Source organism: Podarcis erhardii (assembly GCF_964252035.2).
Source record: "Podarcis erhardii genome assembly, chromosome: 6".
Taxonomy (NCBI): domain Eukaryota; kingdom Metazoa; phylum Chordata; class Lepidosauria; order Squamata; family Lacertidae; genus Podarcis; species Podarcis erhardii.
This window is the reverse complement of record NC_138510.1, coordinates 21,827,928-21,852,320: the sequence shown is the minus strand read 5'-3', so window position 1 is coordinate 21,852,320 and position 24,393 is coordinate 21,827,928. Positions and strand designations below refer to the sequence as shown.

The 24,393-nt window shown below is 39.7% G+C and overlaps 1 protein-coding gene across 14 annotated transcripts in view; it reads left to right on the top strand.

The window, feature by feature from the left end:
- Positions 1-24,393, top strand: part of NCOA3 (nuclear receptor coactivator 3) — a 98,931-nt gene that overhangs the window by 20,547 nt on the left and 53,991 nt on the right. For 11 of the 14 annotated variants that reach the window (XM_081867501.1, XM_081867503.1, XM_081867498.1 and 8 more), the window contains exon 2: positions 24,049-24,097. The gene's annotated coding sequence lies outside the window, so the exon portion shown is untranslated. Of the gene's footprint in view, positions 1-2,866; positions 2,908-24,048; positions 24,098-24,393 lie in introns of all 14 variants that reach the window. The other 3 variants (XM_081867500.1, XM_081867504.1, XM_081867505.1) reach the window with 1 other exon arrangement.

Sequence of the window (24,393 nt, the reverse complement as noted above, 5' to 3'; positions counted from 1 at the left end):
ATAAGCACTAGAAAGTTCAGTATGTTTGACCAGCTTTATTCAGGCTATTGTCACCAGGAATTTTTCTGACTCTTGGATATCAAGAGTAAAATCAAATTCATCACAACTTGTTCCCAGTACTCTTCCATTTTCAGCCTTGTCCCTAGTCCCACCTACTGAAAATGGCTTCTTCTCCCCTCTTGAAATCATGTTCCACTGTCGTCTTGTTGCATTTTGAGACACAGAACTTTTGATTCTATTATTTAATTCTTCTACATGGAGCTCTCCAGAAAAATTATCTGAACCCTCCCATATGCTCCACCATTTTACTTCCTACATCTATCATTTACTAGTAAATGTGTTTGTAAGACCTACAATTCTAACATAACATGTTCACAGATCACATTTCTTGCCTGTATTTCAGAGAGAGAGAGAGAGAAGTAAAGAAACATCTACACACACTGATCCTATTTAAAGGCTTCAATTTATGCAAGAATTTCTCAGTAAAGTGTTAACCTCTGCTGGTGGTTTAGGGACTGATTACTTAATACTCTGGTAAGGGCCTGAAAGGGTCTGAAGGGAAGAAGTGCACAAGTCCAATGACTTTTTGAAAGCTGTTCTGTTCTTGTAGTGCCAACGCACAGTTTGACAAGGCTGTAGGTGCAGTGTTCAGCTTAGGAAACACTCTCCACTGAAAAGCCCACTTGTGCCTGCACTTTTTTCATTTCAGAGATAACGCACCACTTTTTAATTTTGGGTTGCTTTCAGTAGCCAGTACATTTTGGTACTTGATGTAAGCTGTGTTGATGCAAACTGATTTGAGAACTTCTCTGGGCCAGGATAGTGTGACATATAAATTTGAGAAAAGACAAAAGTAATTATATACTATACTCTAGTCTCCCTGTGATGTTAAATACTTGATGCATTTGATTAATTTTGTATTCTGTTTCTTGACACTAGAATGGTGGACTAGAAACTCCCAAAATAAAAATGTTTTATATTGTAGCATTTAACAACTTCACTAACTCTATTAAAGCACTGCCATTGATACGGAAATAAAATTATTTCAGTAAAAGACAAATTCCATTTATCCTGAGCCAGCATTTAACAGAAAAAGTGTAGGAGTAATTAGTATGTGTACATGTGTGTTTAAACCTCATTTAGGAAACTTTGAAGGCTCAGGTTGTACAAACTAGTATATACTCATTTTTGCTTCCGTTATGTACTCATTTGACATAAAAAGCACTGGTCTAACTCTGGTATTTCCTGCACCAATTATAATATGCAGTACTTCCCTAAATTACATAACCTCTAGACAGGAGGCGAGCTGAATCTTAAATGTTACAGGTTCTGATATGGATAGGCTTTTAAAAATTAAGTTTTTCATATCTGGGTTTAGCTTCATGCACACTGTGTATTCTAGATACTGTTCATGCACCCATTTTACTTGATACAACTTGACCCTGATAGAATTAACTTTTTGAAACACTAGACTCCCAGATTTTATATTTATTTACAAGTTTGGAATACTTACAGCCTGCTTTTATAGCCCCAAGAGGGGCTTATAAAAATGTGCACATTGCAATCAAATTCAACTGTAGTATCAGGAACGGAAATAATATTGTGTCCATATGGTGCCACTATTGTTCAGATTTCAGTCTCAGGTCTTCAGTATTAGTATGGGAGTATATTGTTCTCAACTGCCCTTAGAATGGGAAATAAGTCTGCCAGCTCTGTTTCTGGTAAATGGAAAGGCTTTGGATTTGGCCCCTGGAATACCCCTTTTGTGGTTACGATCTGCTCTATGCTGTGGCCCCAAAGACCCCCTTTCATTGGGGAAATATTGAGTATTTCATACAAAATGATAGTATCGTTGGTTATATACTTTGTACTTGTATTACCAAAACACACACACACACACACACACACCCTTGATTTGTGCATATTGAAATGCAACATTTGTTTAGTATGGAAAACACTTGATTTGTAGTAACTCCCTGGAACATTCAGTTATATAGGAATTCATTTTTTACCTTGTAATATGTGAAGCAACTCACAGTATAACTTTTTCCTATCTTTTTATCTTTGTTTTGTGCTTCTGTTTCCTAGGGTAACCCCCTTGTGTAGGCTGCAAACTGGAACCCTTCTAAGTTGCAGTGTGTTGCTATTTATGTCAATGTGTACATATTTTACATTGCAGTTGAGGAACAATACAAATGTTGAGCTTCTGGGGCTTTCCACTTGATTGTATCATCTGTTTGTTTTAGATAGAAGACACTTCCATTAAAACCACTCTAATAAGAAAACTCCACACAAACTTTTCTAATGTGAGAAGATTCCCAATTTAATCTAATGTGTAAGATGGCAGGTTTGCTGTGGAACATGGTTAGGAAGAAACAACTGTATAGGCTAGCAGTCAACTGCAAAGGGGACTCGGAAATCTAATTTGCACATTTTACTTGAGAATTACTTTTTATTCTGTGTAACAAGGAATTTTGGTGGATTTGATGATGGTTTTACTACATATGTAGCAACTGTTGGGTTCCCCCTCCCCTTTTCCTTTATTTGGATGATGCCATGGCCTTTGGCTAGTGCAATGATTTTTTTAATTTAAAAAAAAAATCCTTTTGTGGTGGTACAGTCATATGAGAGGATTGTACAACTTCAGCAACTTAATGTTTGAATTGGCTCTCTGTGCCTGGGTAAATGGAGGTCTGTAGACAGCAGAATTGCAGTTAGTTCATTAGATCCCCCATTCTCATTTAAGGGTTAGGTTGTTTCCGTAACTTCCATAGACATGTATTCACACACACTTCTTTGCTTTCAGATTAGATAAATAGTTTTATTTCTCTGGCTAACTAGTATCTTGCCATTTTTAAACCTCTAGGTAGAGATGCTGTGTGAGTGCTGAGAGGAATACATTTCCAAGTAAGTGTTTAACAGTGAACTTAGAATACAGTTAATTATCTGGTCCCATTGAAGTTGGTGGAATAAAGCCAGTTTAAGCACAGGAACTCTTACATAGTTTTTTTAAGCTATTGGAGGGGGGGAATCTGTTGAACTGTACTTCATTTTCCATGTGGTTTTTTAAATCTTTACAGTCTAATATCTATCTTTGGATATGCACCTCTTCAGGTTCTCTCCATAGCTTTCTGTTGTTTGCTTCCTCCATCCACATAAGCCCTGCTGTTAGTGGTCATTCCCTTGGTCTTTTAAAACTGTGGGGTCTCCACACTAGCATTGCTTTATTCCATCAACCTGAATAATCTCTTGCCACATGCCCTGTATATGTCCATTTTAACTTTGTGGCCTTTTCCACTACCTCTGTAACTTTTGATCTTTGTGGTATTCAATTGTTAGCTTTGCTTGTTCCATGGCATATTGTGGTGTTCTTAAGCTGTTTGTTTCTTTGTGTCATGGTCCAGTTCCTCGCTCTTATAACACATCACAGGCAGTACACAAATACTGAATTCTTTAGCTTTCAAATCTAAGGAAATATTTTTATTTTTCATCTTACGTGTGATTATTAAACATGGGTCACATATGCATGTGATGCTTTTCAGCAAACCTTCTTCTTTAATTGGGTTGCAATCCTTTGCTCATTTCCTTGAGAGTTATCCACATTAAGTACAGTTGGTCTTAATTTGGAATTACCATGTTTTCATTAGAATTTGTTACATGATTGCCTATACCTTCCTTGTGGTTCTTGAATTCCTGGGATGCTGCAAACCAGGAGGTCAAATATGAAAATTATTGTTGCTTATTTCTGGAAGTGTTTAAAGGGGAAGCACCATTTGATCTTGGTATGACAAAGTTTGGCATTAATCAGGAGCAACATAATGTGTGATGTTGAAAGCATATTAAGGGGTTAATGCCAAAATTGCATGACTGCCAAAACATGCTTATTGAGTCAGTAAAAAGATTTAAGGATGGTTTCTTGGAGTATTGTATTTGAAACATTTTTAATGCAAAGTGAAACCAATTGATTTATAGGAATTGCATTATAAAATCTGTATTAAAGTGGAGTGTAATTCAACAGCTTTGAGGGAAAATGGAATTCAGATAGGTAACATTATGTATTGTTTACTTACAGTGCTATTCTCGGTGTGTCTATTCAGAATTCAGTCTCAGTGGGGCTTGCTCAAAAAAAACAAATACAGCAGAGCTGAGGAGCCCTTTTTTTTGCTGAGGACCACATTCCTTTGGAGGGATGTGTGGGAGGCCACAGGCTGCTGGTGGGTTGGTGTGGAGCCAGAACATGGGCAAACTATCATCTTTTCACTCTCTGCAATCCATTCCCTCCTTTTTCCGTCTCCTTGCCATATGAGAATCACATGATAATTAGGATAAGGGCTGTAGGGTCCCCACTTCTGGGACACTGGAAAACAACCCAAATGCCTCTGTCTTAAGAATGTAATTGCCACAGTTTCTGTGTGTGCAGGGGAATGGCAACATCATCCTGAAGTTGCCTTAAAAAAATAAATAAATTGTGTAGTTGTGTACATTCATGAATACATTTAGAATATTTGTTCCCTTCCCTTTCCCCTTGATATCAGGCAAGGTTTATGTTAGCTATTATCATGGTATTAGCAACTGCCAACGCCCACTCCCTTCCCCCAGCTTCAGAGTGCAGAGAAACCTAGTTTGCTTGCAGCTGCAGTGCTAGACATCTTTCAGGAAGTGACCTTGGCTTGTATTAATCAAATTCAGAACACAGAAAAGCTGCTTGCTAACATGCTGACTTGATATAAAATGTTAGAGCAGACATTTTCTTTTAAAATGAGGCCATGAGGGAAATAAGGGGAGTTCTTAAATAATATCTCCATTTAGACGACTTTTCAGTATGTAGAATAGACAGAGAAGTTGCCTACAGTGAGGGTTATTGAAATATAAAGCCTGTGTTAAAATAATTTAGTGGTTGCCTTTTCTAAGCAGTATCTGTGATCTAAGAATGTATTAGGGAACAATTGGCATTTAAAGTTAAGCACAGCATAACATTTAACTAATAACCAATCTGTATAATTTCCTCTTTAAAAGTTGATCAGCATTGTTGATAAATATTGCATGCTAAGGACTGATGCATCTGAACAAGTAGCCAGGTGAATGCCTTCCATAATAATTTCTCCGTGCAGGAAGGCCCCATGTTCATCTAGCAAGGATTTTTATACAATGCTGCCACAAATGGTCTTGCTCTTCTTCATCTATCTCAATAGAGTGTCATTGTTGGAACATGCACTGAGGCAGCACAGACATGAAAGATCCTACTATTTTGTGGAGGTATTTTGCCTGCAGGAATAGAATAATAGTCATTTGTGATATTGCCATTATGTACTGTCTTACATAGAAATTGTTGCTGTCTGCTGTCTTATGTAGAAATCCACTTGTCGAAACCTTTAGGACCAGACCATTAAATCTTCAAAATCAAACAGAACATCAGATAAGGTTTAACTCTAATTATTCATTTAACAAATTATATGTACAGTGGTACCTCGGGTTACATACGCTTCAGGTTACATATGCTTCAGGTTACAGATTCCGCTAACCCAGAAATATTACCTCAGGTTAAGAACTTTGCTTCAGGATGAGAACAGAAATCATGCTCCAGCGGCACGTCAGCAGCAGGAGACCCCATTAGCTAAAGTGGTGCTTCAGATTAAGAACAGTTTCAGGTTAAGAACATACCTCCAGATTGAATTAAGTTCTTAACCCGAGGCACCACTGTATATCCATGAGATATTATCCTTGGGTTACAGGGAAAAGTCTGTTGCACAAGTAAAACAACATCATTGAATGCCACCCACACGACAGTCAATAATAACTCAATTTTGGTTGTATGTAACACTAAACTGTGGTTTATCTGAAGTGGTGGCTTCTAATCTCCTTGTGGCTGGGGCAAAGGGGGAACAGGGCCATAGACATAGCACTGAGCTATAAAGCAGGAACAAGCCATGCATTTAAAATATTTTCACTGCCCTTCATTTGAAGATTCTAGGGAAGTGTGAAATAATTCACCCAACAAGAAGTACAATATCTAAAGAACATACCACCATCACCACAGTCAATCAATCAATCAATCAATCAATCAATAGAAAGCAAGCTAAAAAGAAAAAAAAACTAAGGAAATCAAGCAGCTTAGACTAAAATATTGTTCATGAATATTGTAAGGTTAATGCTAGATAGGCCTCCGTAGACAGAGCATTTGAAACTAAGGGTACCACTGCAGAAAATGAGGCCTGAAATCAGAACCTTAATGATGGAGATTCAACAAGGTTAAGAATGGTAAGATGAGAAATCCCTCTGAAAGAAGACAACAAAGCATATTTATGGCAAGGAGGGACATGGGAAGCTTTTAATCTGTTGCCTATAACCAGTAAATATAAGCAAAGCATTGCAATCTTTAAATTTCACTGAAGACAGCTTGCATTGTTGTGGCATCACAAATGGAACAGGTATACAAAAGCTGTTGAAGTTTCAACAGTTTTGCAGAATTTCCTTAGAATCCATCCATGTCTTAAGAACTTCTGTAGAGACTCTTCTCAGAGTACTTTCTTTAACAGAGGTACATTATGTAGTTATAAAGGAGGGGGTATATTCTCTCTCTCCCTCTCTCCTCTTTGAGTGCATTTTGTTTGGCTTTAATACTCACACTGTAATTAGCGCCATATTTGGAGTCTTGGGGGATCCTGCAGGTCAGTTTTTGATGTTGCAAATCAAATAGACAAAAAAGCTTTCCCCTTCAACATTGTTGACATTGTCAGGCTACCTCCTATTTAATAGCTTGTTAAATCTCTCTTCTTACAGATCCAGGGTAACATGACATCCTACCAGTTTTTCTTGTCTTTCTGCCAGAACATCACCCTTGTGGTGAATGACTGGAAGCAAACCCTTGACTATTTGGAAAGTTTGGCTATCTGTAATAGACTGGCTGCATCAATTCTAGCACAGGGGATGTAATTATTTTAAAGTTCTTTGGGTTTTGTGTGTATGTGGTAGTTTTTGTTTAAAGCTTTTAGATTTCGCCCTTCTTTGTCTGTCTTTATATAGGGTTGCAATATGTCCAGAATTTCCTGGACATATCCAGAATACTGCAGTCAGAAGCAGTGTTTGGGCTGAAATCGCTAAAAATGTGGGGGAAATCTGGACATATGGCAACCTATGTCGGCTTTTTGGTGATTTCCCTTAAAAACAGATCAAAATCTTCATTTTTTAAAGGCAAATTTGCCAAAAAAGGTTTGGGCAAAGCTAAAAACCTTTGGATTTTCACTGTTTGAAATATGGCAACCCTACTTTATATGAATACCACACCATTCTGCTTTTAAGAGCATGACGGTAAAACAGATACAGACAGCAGAGAACTCTTAGGCATATCATGGTTGTCACCCAGGATGGAGATATTGTGTCCACTGCGGTTCTGTTTTCCTGCATGGGTATCAACTTACAGAAAGCAGTGTTGGAACACTGCCCATCTGCTCCATTGCATGTACATGGTATTGTGTAGCGCTGTATGTTGTCCCCAGTATTCTAATGACAAAGATGGATCAAGAAGCACTGCCATACTACACACCTGCTCCTTCATTGAGAGTGTGACGCCACAGGTTGAATACCAAGTTCCTAGACACAAGAATAGTGCCTCCCATTTATCAGGATTCAGCTTCAGTTTATTAACTGTCATCCAGCACGTTACCACTTCCAGGAACCAATTCAGGTTCTTATGGACTAGAGATACAGAGTTGGGTGTCATCAGCATACATGACACCATAGCCCAAACCCCCTGATCACTGTACTCAGCAGCTTCATATAAATGTGAAATAGCATTGGGGACAAGAGGGAATCCTTTGTTTGGGGGGGTGGGAGAGCAGAAGTAACCTAGTTCTACTCCCTGGTGATTATCCTGCATATAGGAGTGGAAGCATTGTATCACTGTGACCCTTAATAGTGGACAGTGTGATGACATGCTACTGTTTAGCTGACCCCTGGTCCGTTGTGTTGCTGCTGCTTACCAGAAGGTTGATTGCTTCAAATATGTTTCCTGCCAACTTTATTTTAAATGTCTTCCCTGAATGGCTTTCTATCGTAGCAGTACAGCTCTGGATGGAGTAGTATGTGTGTGTGGAGGCAAATCACACCTGTCCACGGACACTGGACATTTTCATGTGTGTATTGTTGTTGTTTAGTCGTGTCCAACTCTTCGTGACCCCATGGACCAGAGCATGCCAGGCACTCCTGTCTTCCACTGCCTCTCGCAGTTTGTATAGTAATGTCTGAAACTCTGAAACTCCTGCTCCACCTGGTGAACATTTTTTTTAATAAAAACAAATCCAGTTGGCCCAAAATGGCTTGCTGTAGGTTGTGTCTTCAGCTGGCAGAATCTGCATAGTCAAGAGTCCCTGCTCAAAATGGATAGACCTTCCAGTTTTTGTATGGATGCAGAGTGCAGAGATGAACAACTGTGATTTTTCTCCCTGCCCCTCAACACATTCAGAGTTGTATCTGAACAGTGTTGGTGTTCCAAATGATTAGAGGTACATTCAGGAAAAGGGAGGTGTTCAAGGTTTTATCAGTTATTACGTATCCCTAGTTGCAGAGATCTCTTACCCACTTAATACAAATGGGTAAGTCGGAAGCATAGCTGGAGGAGGAGAGCTTACCGAGTGCCACACTGCACTTACCGTGGGACCTGGCCTGCAGTGCGCCCATGCCATGCGTCTCTCCTGACGTAGTGGCTCGGGCACCTGCAGGTTCTGTGCTGCCCCAAACAGCAGTGTGGGGCTTGCGTCTGCCCGCTGCCTCTCCCTTAGCCGCCCTACAGCTGAGAGGGAGCTGGTGGCGGACTCCGTGGAGGCTCCATGCAATGCACCCTGCCCCAACTTGCCCAGCCCCGTGGGTAGCTTGCCTTGCCCCCATGGGCACTTTGCCCCGTGCCCAGGCATGTACCGTCCCAGGTGGCTAGATACGCTGCTGAGAAATTTTACCAATTGCATACAAAACCCTGATAATGTACGGGTCAGGAGGCACCTACATTGTAACTTGCTCTTGAAACCTTTGGTCAGAAAAAAAAACAACCACTAAATATCAAAATATCAAAGCCCTGCTACGGGGTGAGTTCCCATTGTTTGGTCCCTGCTCCTGCCCACCTAGCAGTTCAAAAGCACGTCAAAGTGCAAGTAGATAAGTAGGTACCGCTCCGGCAGAAAGGTAAACGGCGTTTCCATGCGCTGCTCCGGTTTGCCAGAAGCGGCTTAGTCATGCTGGCCACATGACCTGGAAGATGTCTGCGGACAAACATCGGCTCCCTCAGCCTATAGAGTGAGATGAGCGCGCAACCCCAGAGTCATCCGCGACTGGACCTAACGGTCAGGGGTACCTTTACCTTTATGTGACCTTTAAGTTTCTCATATGGAAGACGTTACATTAATGTACTCACTGTAGGCAGGGTGGTTTCTTTAAGCAAGAGAGTATTTCAGCAGTGCAATCATATACCAGTAGTACCATCGTGCACAGATATTGTTGAGATAAAACTTTTAGTTGCTGCAAATGGACCTCCTTCATCACAACATGCTCCACCTGGTGAACATTTAAAAAAAAAAAAAAACAACACAAACCCAGTTGTCCCAAAATGGCTTGCTGTTCTGTTTCAGTCTAAAGTCTCCTGTCACTTTAAGTATAGTGATGGTAAAGTATTCGGTCTTCTTGTGTGAAAAAATGGTTTGGTGCACAAACAGTATAGAGCAGGCATAGGCAACCTAAGACCCGTGGGCCAGATACGGCCCAATCGCCTTCTCAATCTGGCCCATGGATGGTCTGGGAATCAGCGTGTTTTTACATGAGTAGAATGTGTCCTTTTATTTAAAATGCATCTCTGGGTTATTTGTGGGGTATAAGAATTCGTTCATTATTTTTCCCCAAAAATATAATCAGGCCCACCACATGGTGTGAGGGACGGTGGACCGGAGGCCATTAAGCAGTCAGAGATGGAGGAGCAGTTGTTGTTAAATAAATTTCTATACTGCCCTTCATCTGAAGATCACAAGGTGGTTTACAATATAAAAACACAAAAATGTGTAACACAGTAATAAACAAAACCAAACAAATAATAATAACAATAATAATAAACTTTTATTTGTATGCTGCCCTCCCTGGCCAAAACCGGGCTCAAGGCGGCTAACATCAAATATATAACATTGGTATAAAATCAAACAATAATTAAATTACTTCCTAAAAACAAGTCAGGGTCAAATTAAAATCTAATTAAACCTAGTTTAAAAGGCCATGCATTATTTAATTAACTCAAAGTACTGGGAGAATAAAAATATTTTTGCTTGGCACCTAAAGATATGTAGTGAAAGTGCCAGGCAAGCCTGGGGAGTGCATTCCACAAGTGGGGAGCCACCACAGAAAAGACTTGATCTTGTGTTGTTGCCTTCCAGGCCTCTAGTGGAGGAGGCACACAAAGAAGGGCTCAGAATATGATTGCGGGGTCCAAGGCAGTTTATATGGGGAGAGGCTGGCGAGAGGCAGTCCTTGAGGTATTGCAGAGATTTAAAGATGCAGTTATGCCTAATTATGTCTAGGTTCCTAAATGTGTTAGACCATGGGTAGGCAAACTAAGGCCCGGGGGGGGGGCGGATCCAGCCCAATCGTGTGTGAATGATTTTGTAGAATTTAAGAGTATGTCATGAAACTTGTTTGGGTAAAGTACAGAAAGCTTCAATTGTCTCTGTGGTTTGATTGTTGATTGTTGTTAGCCGCCCTGAGCCCGGCTTCGGCTGGGGAGGGCGGGATATAAATAAAATTTATTATTATTATTGGTATTCTGATATGAAGAGGGATGGACTTAAAAGACCTAACCTGTGTAGAAAAATAGTGGGTGGCAGAGTAGACCTATTTATATTAATGGACCTAACTTGGTCATGTTCATTTATTTCAGTAGGTCTACTCGGAGTAAAATTAGTTGAGAGAGGAAAAAATCTGAATAATTGAGATTTTACAAAGGAACCACATAAATTTCATAGTTATTCCAGTGGAATTAAGAAAAAAAATGCAGGCAACTGTATTGGTTCTTTAGAAGACTTCTAAACTCTTGTAACAACAACATTACAACATAAAGTTGTAAAGTAGTAAGGCACTTGCAGGTTTCCCAGAGTTTTTTCAGGTTAGGCGGAAGAGGAGTTAGAAAAAACCTGACATGCCCTTTATCATCATTCTCTGGACACTTTTATAGAGCAGGGCAGAAATAGTTTTGAAGGTCACCCTTCATCTTCAGAGCAGTTTCAAAACTACCAGGGGAATAAACCCAGTTACAAAATATGCAGACTTACTTTTCTGTAAAGTAAATGAAGGAGTACCAGTATTTAATTCACAGAACTGTTCATCAAGCTGGATGTTTAAATGCAAAAGCTAACATACGATGTCACCTTCAATTGGTATTAATAATATACTATTGCCACAGTTAAATCTTGCTACTCCTCATAACTTGCTTGTTGGAAATCGTGCAAATGTTGTGAAGCTATAAATATCTCTAAACAAACACTTGGTAAGAAAACTTTATGGAATCTATTTTTCACTGTCGGATTCCTAGAAAAACAGTAGCTGTAACTGGAGCTTCAAAAAAGTTAGCCTTCCTATGGAATCTGGTACTCAATGAGTTAACTTTTCATTTGCAGCTGAAAGTTCTGTCTTCAGTTGCTGTTTTCTGATTGGTTGCTAAAAGGTGAAATTGAAATCACGGTGAACTTTTGACCCCATAGCTGTTCTTGTGGAACGCCTACCACTTGCAGAGAAAGAGGGTGGGGTTTTTTGCCTCCTTTCCTGTATTTATTCTCTGTGATCGTGCAGCTCCGCATGCAATATTTTGAGGTGGGGGTGGAGGGAGATAAAGAACAAGTACAAGCAAGTAGCTTCCATGTTCCAGTAACAGCAGAGTTGGCATTTTCCCTCTACTTAGCAACACCCACAATTAAAACAACCTGGCAAATAAGTAGACTCTCTCCCCTTAATTTGTTGGATTCTCTTTCTGTGCAAACGCTATGGATACTGACAATGTAAAAGGCAGACAATTTGAGATGATTTGTCTAACGAACATTTGCATGCCAAAATATTAGGTTCTTTTGGTTTGGAAATAAGTGGTGGTAAACACTGGAAATTCTTGGAGGCTTTTAATGTCAGCACAAAAAATCAGCAGACATGCAGCTAAAAAAGTTTTTTTGATTTGCTTTAGTAGTCAGACAGCGATTTTGTTTGCATTCCATTTAACCTGGGGAAGGGTCATAGCTCAGTGGTAGACCATGTACAATCCCTGTCATCTCCAGATAGGGCTGTGAGAGGCCTTTTCTCTGAAATCCTGGAGAGCTGCTGCCTGTACAACACTGTCAATGTGGATGATACGGAACTAGGTGGACCAATGGTCCGACTTGGCATAAGGGGTGTGTGTGTGTGTGTGAAAATCTCAATGCTTTGTGTAGTGAATGATGGAACACAGTTGTCCTCTCATGCAACTCTACAGTGGACCCTCAGGTTACGTTACCTTCCGGGTTTTGCCACGTGCACATGCGCAGAAGCGCTTAATCACGCCGCGTGTGCACACAGAAGGGCGCCTCTGGTTATGAAGTTTCTGGCATGCAGCCAGGCCTCCAGAACAGATCCCGTTCGCAACTGGAGGTACCACTGTATTTGGTTTCATTGGTGCATACAGCAAAACTAAGTGGTGGTTTGTGCCCAAGACCTTTGTATTTGAGAAATCCCAGTTAAATCATCTTGTAGCATCCCAAACCTAAGCATTTTTTTAAATAAAAAATATTTAGTGGCACTGTTTTCAACCAAATTTGCTGTTAATTATTTGGGTTTAGTATTGCATTCTTGATGCTAACAAGGTTTTATGCTTCAGGTTTTGTTTATTAAATGGTTTCTCATACAGGCAGCTCCCCATTTGCACATGTTCAACACACACACAACCGCCAAAGTGTGTGCTGTTTTTGGCCCTGGAAGGGGATGGAACAGGGTGCGGTGGGCTTTTCCCTTTCCCTCCGACACATGTGCCTTGGAATGCAACCCCAGTGCAAATGGGTAATTGCTTGTATTAGTTCAATGTTTACATGTCTTTATTCTTAAATTTTCCTAAGTTTATTTTAATAATAAAGATTTTTAAAAACAGTCAAATTGCAACCATTGCCATGGAGGAAAATAGTTTGGATTTTCAAATTAGAAAACCTTTAATGTTGTTTCACAAATTAGATGTGAACAACAGCACAGTTCTGTAATATTAAAAAAGGAGTTGAAATTAGCCAGCCTTAACTGTATTTAAGCATTTAGGCATAGAATTGTTTATTTTTAAAATTTACTTGCTACTGTGACAATAGATTCATAATCTGACTGACTCTACTAACAAAAGGAGGTGCTTAGCTTAGTATTCTAAGAATGTAATTGACATGATAAACATTTTAGCCATTTTCAATTTTCTGAAATTGGTAATTTTTTCTTTCCTCTGGACTCAGAGAAAGTACTGAGGCGACAGTTGAAATCTTGTGTTTTAACTTGAGGCATATTATCTAGACAGGGCTTGCGTGCAATAATTCCAGTGGACTATTACTATGTCAAAGTGATTATTTAAAAACATTTTGCTTAATCATCTTGTAACAGCTCATGTTTGAAATAAGCACATGTAAGGCTTATGATTGCAAACTGCTAATTTTTGATGGTTATTGTTTCTGTTATACAGTTTGATCTGGGGTACAGTAGAGGTAGAATCCTTGTATATAGCCTTGCCTGTAGCATCAAAAGAACAATGAATTTAATATGATTAATAGCAAATTCTCTTTACCCCCGCCCCCCTTGGGTGCAGTTCACCTCGAAACAGTAATAGCAAAATGCATTCATAATGATACTCTGTGGCCTCTGTTCTAATCAGTGTTCCCAAGTAACAGATATTGTAGTTTGACTCTCCTCGCCTCCCGCAGTCTTTTGTCTAGCGTCGTTTTACACTGTACACACTGGCTATTTTTATTTCTCATGCAAGATATCTTTGGATTTACTATGCATGTATTTTGATACAGGAAATCATATTACAAACCAGCCTTTTTTTGGTGAGATGAGTTGGCGTTTTATTATATCCTGACCAAATATTTAATTAGGAATAATTAATTAATGGTTGGCACAAATAAGTTACTTAAGAATGTCTCTGTGAAGCAATTGTCTTTTATCAAATTCATAGCCTTTTCCAAAATCATTTGAATTTCCCTCTAGTATTAATGGTGCAATAGAGTCTTAAAGGATTAATATTTTAAAATCACATGGCATTCGATTATGAAATTTGAAAACTGTCCTCCATATATCTGCTAGCATTTGCTTTACCTGTGATCACATAATACCTAATCTATTGTGCAACCTATTCAGTTGGGTGCTCCACAGAAAGTAGTTCTAGACTATATTCTCTATTGATGTAAAGAACCTCTTGGCAACCATTCAGAAGTATTTCTGTTTGTCAGAATTTTTTCTACTGTAGCCCTGCCCCATACAAACTTTTGAAATGCCACTAAGAGAGAGAGAGAGAGAGAGAGAGAGAGAGAGAGAGAGAGAGAGAGTGTCAAACTCTGTGTGTGGCAGGCCACAAGAAGCTGAATAGCTCAGTCGGTCAGAGTGTGGTACTGTTAACGCCAAGGCTGCAGGTACAGTCCCCTTAAGGTTCAGCTGCATATTCCTGCATTTCAGGGGGATGGACTAGATGATCCTCAGGGTCCTTTCCAACTCTTTGATTCTAAGGACCCTCCCCCAATGTTTTAGTAAGATGTCTTTTTATTCTATGGTTTGCAGTATTAACTACCAAAAATATTGAATCTTATAATACTAGTAACCACTTGTTTCTGAGCTGCGTTTACCAGTTTTGCGGCTGTTTACTATTGTACACCGTATTTGTCATACATACATAGTGGTGTCTTTGGCTGCAGTAATAGAAAACTACTAAATATACTATCTTACGGTACAAAAATGTACTAAAATTAAGTTTTAGTTAAAAAAATTATTTTACTTTTGACTCAAAATTGTAATTGACTTAGTATGGATCCCTTAAAATGCTTGAGAAAGTCTGTCATTCTACTCCAGTTAAAGTAGCAATTTAGTATTGTGGAATTCCAGGGGCCATAGCCTTTCAGTACCCAAAGACATGATCTCATTCATAGTTTATGTCACTTAACATTTTCACTGCTGAAAATTGAGAGCTAACTGCTGTTTATTCCTATTGCAAATCTAAGCTATGCAATGAGCATTCTGTTTGTCTTTAAATGAAGCGTGCCAGACAGTTAAATAAACTTGAATATATGTCATTTTTTTTGCTGGTCTGCAGTTTGTCCTGAATGCAAAATCCACTTTGGCTCCTGGTTTCTTCCCACCCCTTACAAATCACAATTTTTTTACTCTGAGCAAATTCATCTACTTTTTAGGTGTTCTTTGGTTTCTTCTCCCAATATTTCATTTTGAGACCTGTACCTTTGTTCAGTTGTCACACCAACTCAATTCCCAACTCAAAACTTGGTTTGCTAAAACTTTCCCAGAAATATAATTTCTTCATTTCTATACATTCTACAATCCAGAACTTCCCTTGCTATACATTCATCATAAAAATGCTGCTGACTTTTATTATTGTTATTCTCAGCCATGATACATCACTTCAGGGACATACAGTGGTGCCCCGCAAGACGAATGCCTCGCAAGACGGAGAACTCGCTAGACGAAAGAGTTTTCCGTTTTGGAGGTGCTTCATAAAACGAATTTCCTATGGGTTTGCTTTGCAAGATGAAAATGTCTTGCGAGTTCCTGCGGGGTTTTTTTCCCACCCACCCCCTTTTCTAAGCCGCTTACCTGATAAGCCGCTAAAAGCCGCTAAACCGCTAATAGCGCTAATCCGCTAAGCCGTCAATGGGCTTGCTTCGCAAGACGAAAAAACCGCTAGACGAAGAGACACGCGGAACGAGTCTTGTGAGGCACCACTGTAATCGCTTCTGTAGTTCAAGCTTGTATTGTCAATGCTTGATTATACTAAGCATATTTGTGTTCCATGCTGTAGCACTATTTCCTAGAGGGAAATACTGTATAGTGGAATAAATAGTTTGTATGGCTTAAATCACACAGAGAACCTTTGTTATTGGGTAGAAATAGTCTTATGTGTTTCTAATATCTTCCTGTCTTCCACTGAATATTGGTTCATCCAGACCAACATTGTTTTAGATGGGCTAGTGGCCCTCCATGTTTTCAATACAAAGGCCTTGCCCAGACTTGAGATATCTGTTAACTATCCAGGTATGAAGCTTAGGACCACCTACATGCAAAGCATGTGCTCTACTACTAAAGTAAGGCCTTTTGGAACGATGTGGTACCTCTGCTAGTCCTAGGTACCAGGGACTGACTTTATTTTTGTTGGCTGTTTAGATTTATATGGCTGGTTATCAATAAAATTCTCTGGCTAGCTTAAAAATGACAGTAGCACAACCCAATATACAGTAATTAAAATCAACAGTAACAAATAAAAAACAACAGAAAATATTCCTTGTAAAAGATAGCATAAATTGTTTACAGCTCAGATTAAGGCCACAGTAGGCCTCAACAGCCCAATATTAATTTAAGCACAATTTAAAAAAATCCTGGATGAACAAAGAGTATTTTCACCTGGCATTGAAAAGACCATAGAAACGGTGCCAGGCAAGCCTCTCTAGGGAGACAGTTTCAATGCCACCATTGAAAAAGGTTTCTTGGTTAGGAATATTTGGGAGGAGGGAGAACTTTTTACACACCTGGTTTCAAGCTGTTTACAGCTTTAAGAGTTAAAGACAGCTTTTAATTGGTCCCAGAAACAGATTGGGAGCAGTCTTTCTTTTTGACCAACTCATGTTGCCTGCTTTTCTGTTATGGAAAAATAATGTTCTGGCATCCACCAAAACAGTTCTTTGGAGGTTGTAGCTTTGATTTTGCCATTTTTTCTTGGAGCTCTTAGCTGTGGAAAGATCAGAAACATTAAATCTCTGTACATGCCCTGCTTGATTTTTGCCTGGTAAAGCTCCCAATAGTTATAAGTGGTGATATGCAAATAATACTTTTATTTCACTGAGGAATATTGTTCGCAAAAAGTAGTGCTGGGGCATAGTATGAAAACACTAACTTGAATCTTGAAAGTAAGAAAGGTAGGTTAATTTCACTTTGTATTGTAATAGTGGCTTCTTTTCATGTAGCTTGCTCCCTACAGGTCATGTTGTTTAGTTTAAAACTAGAAACAAAAATAGATTGCCATGAAAGTAAACGTGAAGAATAAATAAGTTCAGTAGCTGTCATTTATTGTTATACAGTAAGACTGCAATTTAGGTGCAATCCCACCTGCCACTGAACCTAATTTTGACTAAACCCAATTTTGGCTTTAGGTGTGATCCCTGGAATGTAACTCCCGTGCAAGTTGTGGACTTACTGTATTATCATTTTTGAAGGATATGTCCTTTCATAGGCTAGCACATATTTTGGTACAAAGAATCTAAATAAAAGAAAGGTCAAGCTGAATGAATTATTTCAGTCTTTGCTCACTTTATTGACATTAGTGATTTTACTTTTACTAGTAAAGGGATAGCAGTGGCTTATTCTTAAAAGGTAGCTTTTCCCATATTGAAGTGAAACCTTTGAACTCTTGACCTTGACTTGGTATTGCCATGTAGAATGCATTACATACAGCTATTGAAGTCAAAAATTCCTTTTCAAGTCCTGTGGTTTATGAAAATTTGTACATACTGGCCTGAATTGCAGGACAGCTGATATTTATCAAGGGTAACAGGAGCTTTACTCATTTTCACATTTTTAACAAAATTTTGAAACCTTTTTGTATGCACACATGTTCAGCATATGTGTCTGAGCTTTGAACATTTTGTTTTGAAGTGCATTGGCTCTCATTAGCTCAAGAGTGCAAAGTATAAAACTTTAATGAGCCTCATACATCAAACTTCTGCATAGCAATATTATTATGTAATACAACACATAAAATTGAGAAGTATGTGGTATGTTCAAAGCTTTAAATATATCTGGCCTTGGAAAAGTTATTTTTATCAACTGATAGTTCAAAATGCTCATATGAAAAACTTTGAGAGAGATCCTCTCACTGGCCCTAAGGCTGAAATAAGGGCTCTCAGGGACACACATTCTAGCAGAGATTTAAACTGATAGAATAACTTTCACATTCTAATTCTCCAATTTATGCAACTTGGTGTTAATTGTGATTAAGGTTGTTACCTGGGTTGTGGATTGAACTGCTCCTCTTCATTTCTATTTTTACACATTGCTGTTTTTGAGTTAGTTTCTTCCTGTTACTGTGGTAACTCAATATATTGATATGCAGATCACACTGACTTGCAGCAAGGTAACAGAAGGCTCTAGGTGACTGGTGTAGATAAATGCAATTGTTATCCTAGACCAGTGTGTTAAAATGTGTCTTAGGAATCAATCAACAATATGTGGTGGTATCCCTCCTTCTAAGAGAAAGCTGCAAGTGTTAAGCAAATGCCAAGAGACTGCTCCAAAATATTTTTTGTTTAATAACGTCCTTTATAATTTGCCATATGTCAGATGAATGAACAAGAATGTGGCAGCATGTTTCAAACCGGTCTGTTTCAAGGATAATAGGGGAAATGTTTTTTGTTTAACGTTTAAGCATAAAAACATTACAATGTGGATTCCCTTAACAGTGCATTGAGTTGCCTCCAGTTGTGCCCCTTCACTGACAGTAGGGCTGTTTCATATAGCAAAGGCTTCCATGAGCCAAAATGGGTGGAGGTGATTTCCTCAAACGTCCCCTTTTCCTTGCAGTCTGCTGTGCCAGCTCCCACACCATTCTAAAGCAGGGGTCAGCAAACTTTTCCAGCAGGGGGCCGGTCCACTGTCCCTCAGACTTTGTGGAGAGCTGAACTATATTTTTTTTGGGGGGGGGGAGAATGAATTCCTACACCCCACAAATAACCCAGAGATGCATTTTAAATAAAAGCACACATTCTACTCATGTAAAAACATGCTGATTCCTTGACCCTCAGCAGGCCAGATTTAGAAGGTGATTGAGCTGGATCCGGCCCCCGGGCCTTAGTTTGTCTACCCATGTTCTAAAGGGTCTGACAATCCTCTTGAGCAGATTTTGGGTGTGCTGCAGAGGAAAGTGACTACATGGCTTAAAGCAATTTGTGCAAAATAATGCAAGTGCTTGAACATTGTTGACAAACTGCGCAGCTAGGGAACAAATCATATTTGCAATACTATTTCTAAAGATTTTTATGTAAGGGTAGAGGTAGGATGAGGCAAGAAGCTCTTAGAATGGTTGAGGTGATATCATTTGAGAATCATAAATTATCTTTAGATTTGGCATTAAGAGGATCACTCACAAATTTACAAACTCTAAAGATGTTCAGCAAAGTTAATACACCTCTTTTAAGATTAAGAATACCACCACCCTTTTAGTAGAAAAAAGCACCGGAAACACAAACACACGAGAGTCGGGGGCTTCTGCTTGGCTGCTGCCAAGGAGAAGCAAGGATGGTTCTGGGGGTCGGGGATGGCACAGGAGGCAGATGTGGCATGCAAGGTCTCTGCAGAGCAGAGGCAGTAGCGGCAGCAGGGCCAAGGCCAATTAGGGTTTTAAAGGTCAGCTCCAACATTTTGAATTGTACTCAAAAAGCGTACTGGGATCCAATGTAATTCTTTTAGGACTAGTGTTATATGGTTCCATCGATCGTTCCTAGTCACCAGTCTAGCAGCCACATTCTGGATTAGTTGTAGTTTCTGAGTCACCTTCAAAGGTAGCACATTGTAGTAGTCTTTGCAGGAGATAACCAGAGTATGTGCCACTCTGGCAAGACAGTGCACAGCCAGGTCGGGTCTCAGCCAACGTACCTGATCGAGCTGATAAACAACTGCCCAGGACACAGAATAAACCTGCACTTCCATGTACAGCTGTGAGTCCAAAATGACCCCAAGGCTGCACACACTTGGTCCTTTAGGAGCACAATTGCCCCATTCAGGACCAGGGAGTGGGCCAAACCTGCCTGCCCCCTTTCCCACAGAAACAGTATTTTTGTCTTGTTGGGAGTCAGCCTCAAATCTGTTGTCCGCCATTCATCATAATAAAGGTGATGCACACATGGAATGTGCCCCAGTCCTCAAAAATATTTGAAGAGGTCCTCTGTCTTGGTTGAGGAATGCAGGGGTATACCATGAATGCATTGAACCAAGTCAAGGCATGTCAGGCCAGTCTGCCAAGTGGTGGATTTCCAGTGCCTTTGATATAGATGGTTAAATTTTGTGTTGGAACCATGCACACAGGAGCAATGATAGTGCTTCTTGGTTTGACTATTGCCCCCACAAATAAAACTGGTGTCACATTTGTTTTGCTGAGTATAAATCGTCTTGCAAGCATTGTGCAATGTCCCACGGAATTGTGTTGGCATTAGCTCCATGTCTGGCTTAAAACCATCTGGGATGTCAGCTACAGACCTCCGGGTATAGGGCTGCATATAAATTCAGTTGTTAATAATAATAATAATAATAATAATAATAATAATAATACAATAACTGCTATACCAGGCACATTGGTTTCTGTTTGCTTTGCTCGCTGGCATGTAACAGTTGCTTCCATAAGTGAGGCATTCCTTTCTGGTGAGGTAAGAACATGTAAGTTGTGTCTTGCACCGTTTAGTGAAGTAGTTGCCCTCTGCACACTCATTACAGGTTTCACCAGAATCTTTGCACTGCCTGGGCTTGTGGACGCACCTATATCTTCAGCAGGAAATTGTCTTTTGCAGCTACCAGGCTGTCTGCTGCAGAGGCCTGCCTCAGAGACTTTCTTCCTCCTCAAGAAGTTCTGGGCTCTTGTGCTGAATGGCAAAAATAATTATTTCTGCAGTCATTGCTGTTCTCTGAGCCCTGAGACCTTTGCTTTGTAGATATTAATTATTTGTGCTAGAGACAAGTTAGGGTTTTCCAAGAGCTTCTTTTTGAGCTTCCTGTTGAAAATACTGAAAACAATGCTGCAGCTGAGCATTAGAACTGTAGATACCCCAAATTCACAATGTTGGGACCTAACCCTTAAATGTTGTGACAAGACTCTACGCCTGCTGCCTCATCGCAAGGAAGTTCCCAGAACCGGAACAACTCAAAACAGGGTTTCTCCTGGGATCACATTTTTTGCTGGACTACAGCTCTCATCATACTTGACAATTGGATGTGATAGTTGGAGTTGATGGGAGTTGTAGTCCATCAAAATTTGAAGGGCACCATGCACTATTCCTGCAATAAGGGCTTCTGTTTCTTTCCTGTTGGCTCTGCATAGATATTAGGAACATTGTATATTTCTAAACCATTTTCTCCTGTGCAGTGCAGCACCATAGCAATTTTGTAGCCCTCTGATTCTTACTCATCTTTTGTAACTGCTAGGTATACAGTGGTACCTCGGGTTACATACGCTTCAGGTTACAGACTCCGCTAACCCAGAAATAGTACCTCTGGTTAAGAACTTTGCTTCAGGATGAGAACAGAAATCATGCTCCGGCAGCGCGGTGGCAGCAGGAGGCCCCATTAGCTAAAGTGGTGCTTCAGGTTAAGAACAGTTTCAGGTTAAGAACGGACCTCTGGAACGAATTAAGTACTTAACCCAAGGTACCACTGTAATTGTATTCTGTATTCCCATTTCCACCTTCCCTGTTAATAGACCGGAAACCCTTCTCCAGGTGGTTTTGTGAGGAGGGCAGATCTAACGTATAAAATACCAGCTGATGATAGCTTGATGGGTCTTCCTGGATTAATTTATTTATTAATGGCTGGAATCAAAAGAATCTCATCACTGGGTCTGGATGCCCAAGGGGTATTTGGGCTTTTGCTTTTCAAACACTGTTCCCCATGCCACACCTTGTTTTTCAAGTGCTCTTCCCAAACGGAAATAGCCTTTGAGCAGGACAGCCCAAACCACCCTCTCCATTTGCACCTCTTTCATTGTGATTGGCTAGGTGTGAGTTAGGATTCAGGATTCAGCCTTTTGTTGCTTTGTGGTTCGTTTGCAAAGGACACCCTCAGTCAGTCATTTCATTGTACACTCAGGTCAGAGCCAGTCCAGCAGGGTCTTAACAAGCAATTTCAATGTGTAAATGTCATGTGGCTATGAGAGGACACAGAGGATAGCTAGATCCAAGTAGCACCATAAATTAATTCAGTATGTAGTCCAGATCCTCCCATATATTCTAAACATATTTTTGTTGTAATTTCTAAGAGGAAATATTGCCAGTATGCAAGGGTGATTTAGCAAGTTAAATTCCCACCCTTTTGCTCCTGCTGTTAGAAGAGGAAATTGTTTTATAAGCTCCAAGCCTTTAGGGAAGTTTCTGCCACCCCAAGGGATTTTCCCTGTCTCCTCTTTCTCCCCCCCCCCAATGCCCCCTGAAATTTGTTCTGTGTGGGTCAAGAGAGCAGCAGAAGAGCGCACAGGGACGTGAGTGGAGGAATCCTTCCATTTGGCAAGCTGCAGTGCTTGTGCAGACAGCATGTTCATGATAGCACAAAACTGAATTCCACTGTTAATGTGTACTTTTTCTCAAACTCATAATATATGTGGTAGCTTCACTCTTTACTCCTTGATACTGCCAGATAAAATTTATGTTGCCAAGTTAGTATGCATAAATAGATGAATTGTGCTATTAAAACATTGGATCAGACTTAAATCAGGTTCTTTTCTTTGCCGCTGTTTCTCCTCCTGTCTTCCACATTGCTCACACCAGAGCAACATTTGAGTTATAGGATTTATTCCAAGGCTGTCTGCTGAATCTGAAGGCAGAAGTCGTCTGGCATTTATTTTCAGCTGAAATATGTTTGTCTTGAACCAAAGGCTAAGGCTTTGGAATGTTTTGCAAGACTGCTTTGAGGCTTCAGACTTTTTCTCAAAGTGAGCTCTTGTCTCTCTAATTTAAAATGTATTTCACTAGCAAATGGATATTGTATTTTGTCGCTGTGACCCTTGGCTGTTAACTTTTTAATTACATTGCATAAATATGTTTAAGAAATAAAAAAATGCAATTGGTGCTCTTCAGGCATTTGAACTTTCTGAAAGCATCTTAAATAGTTAAATGCCTCTTGTACCTTATTGAACAATAGTTGTTACAACTTGGGAAAGGAGAAACCAGTAAAGAGTCTAAACTATCAGTGAATTATGACCATGACAAATCCCTCTCATGTCACAATGATTATAATTAGGTCTACTAAACCTGTTGAAACATTTCATATGTAAGTTGATACTGGAGGTATACAACAATAACAGAATTAATTTTGAATATTTCCTAAGAATGTTAGATGAGCTCAGCTAGATCTGACCATAGGCCCATCATGTACAGTGTCATGTTCTCAAAGTGACCAGCCAGATGCCTATTGGAAACTTACAAGCAGGGCATGAGTGTAACAGAACTCCGCACATGTGTGATAATCAGCCCATGTTCTTATGCCAATATTCAGAGTTCTGATCAACTTGGGACCAGGGTACAATAAAGATGACCTGAGCTCTTATAACCCAACTTGATCACTGAGATCAACTGGAGGAGCCCCCCATGTTACAGAGGCCTGACTGGCTTCTATAAGTCGGGCACCTAGCGTCGCCAGTCGCCTGCTGCACAATATTATTACAGCAGAGAATCAGCAAGTTTCCTTCTTTTGACTTTCAGGTTCCTCTTTTATACCAGGGGGTCTTTGCCGCTTTTAAAATTGATTAGGCATTTACTTCTATGATTATATTGTTTGTAATAATGTTTAATTGTTGTTTACTGCCCTGATATTTTTATGATAGGTGGCCTAGAAATACTTTTATAAATAAACAAATGGGATGGGGTGTGTGGGGACTGCAGCAAGTATCGGACATTGTTGGAATTTGGGGGTGGGGGCTGTCCTGCATATACATGAGACCTTTTGTAATTCTGCAACTATAATTTTAGTTGGGACAGAGTAACTCAGAGTAAGATATACACAATCTGTGTTCAATGCTGTATCAAAATTGTAAAGTTCTTACACGCTGTGTTCACTGCTTTCTTTCAGAAAGAGTTTTAAACATATGTTTATGTCCTGGAGGGCAAGATTTCCTGTGGTAAGTACCCTACCTAACTTTTGGTAATTTAAATGTTTCCAAGTTGTATGATACATAACAGACACATTAGAAATGGCTAACCTCAGTTGATTTGTTAAATTTGCAAACATTAGGACCATGGAAGATTATAACTATGGCATATCCAAATATTCCGGGCTCAAGCACAATTAATTTGTTCAGACAAACTATAGTTAAAGGTAACAACAGTTTGTCTGGTTTGACTATAACAAACTGTGGTTAGTTGAAAATGGAAGCAAGTTCTTTGGATCGCCTCATGACTGCACTGGAGAAGGGTG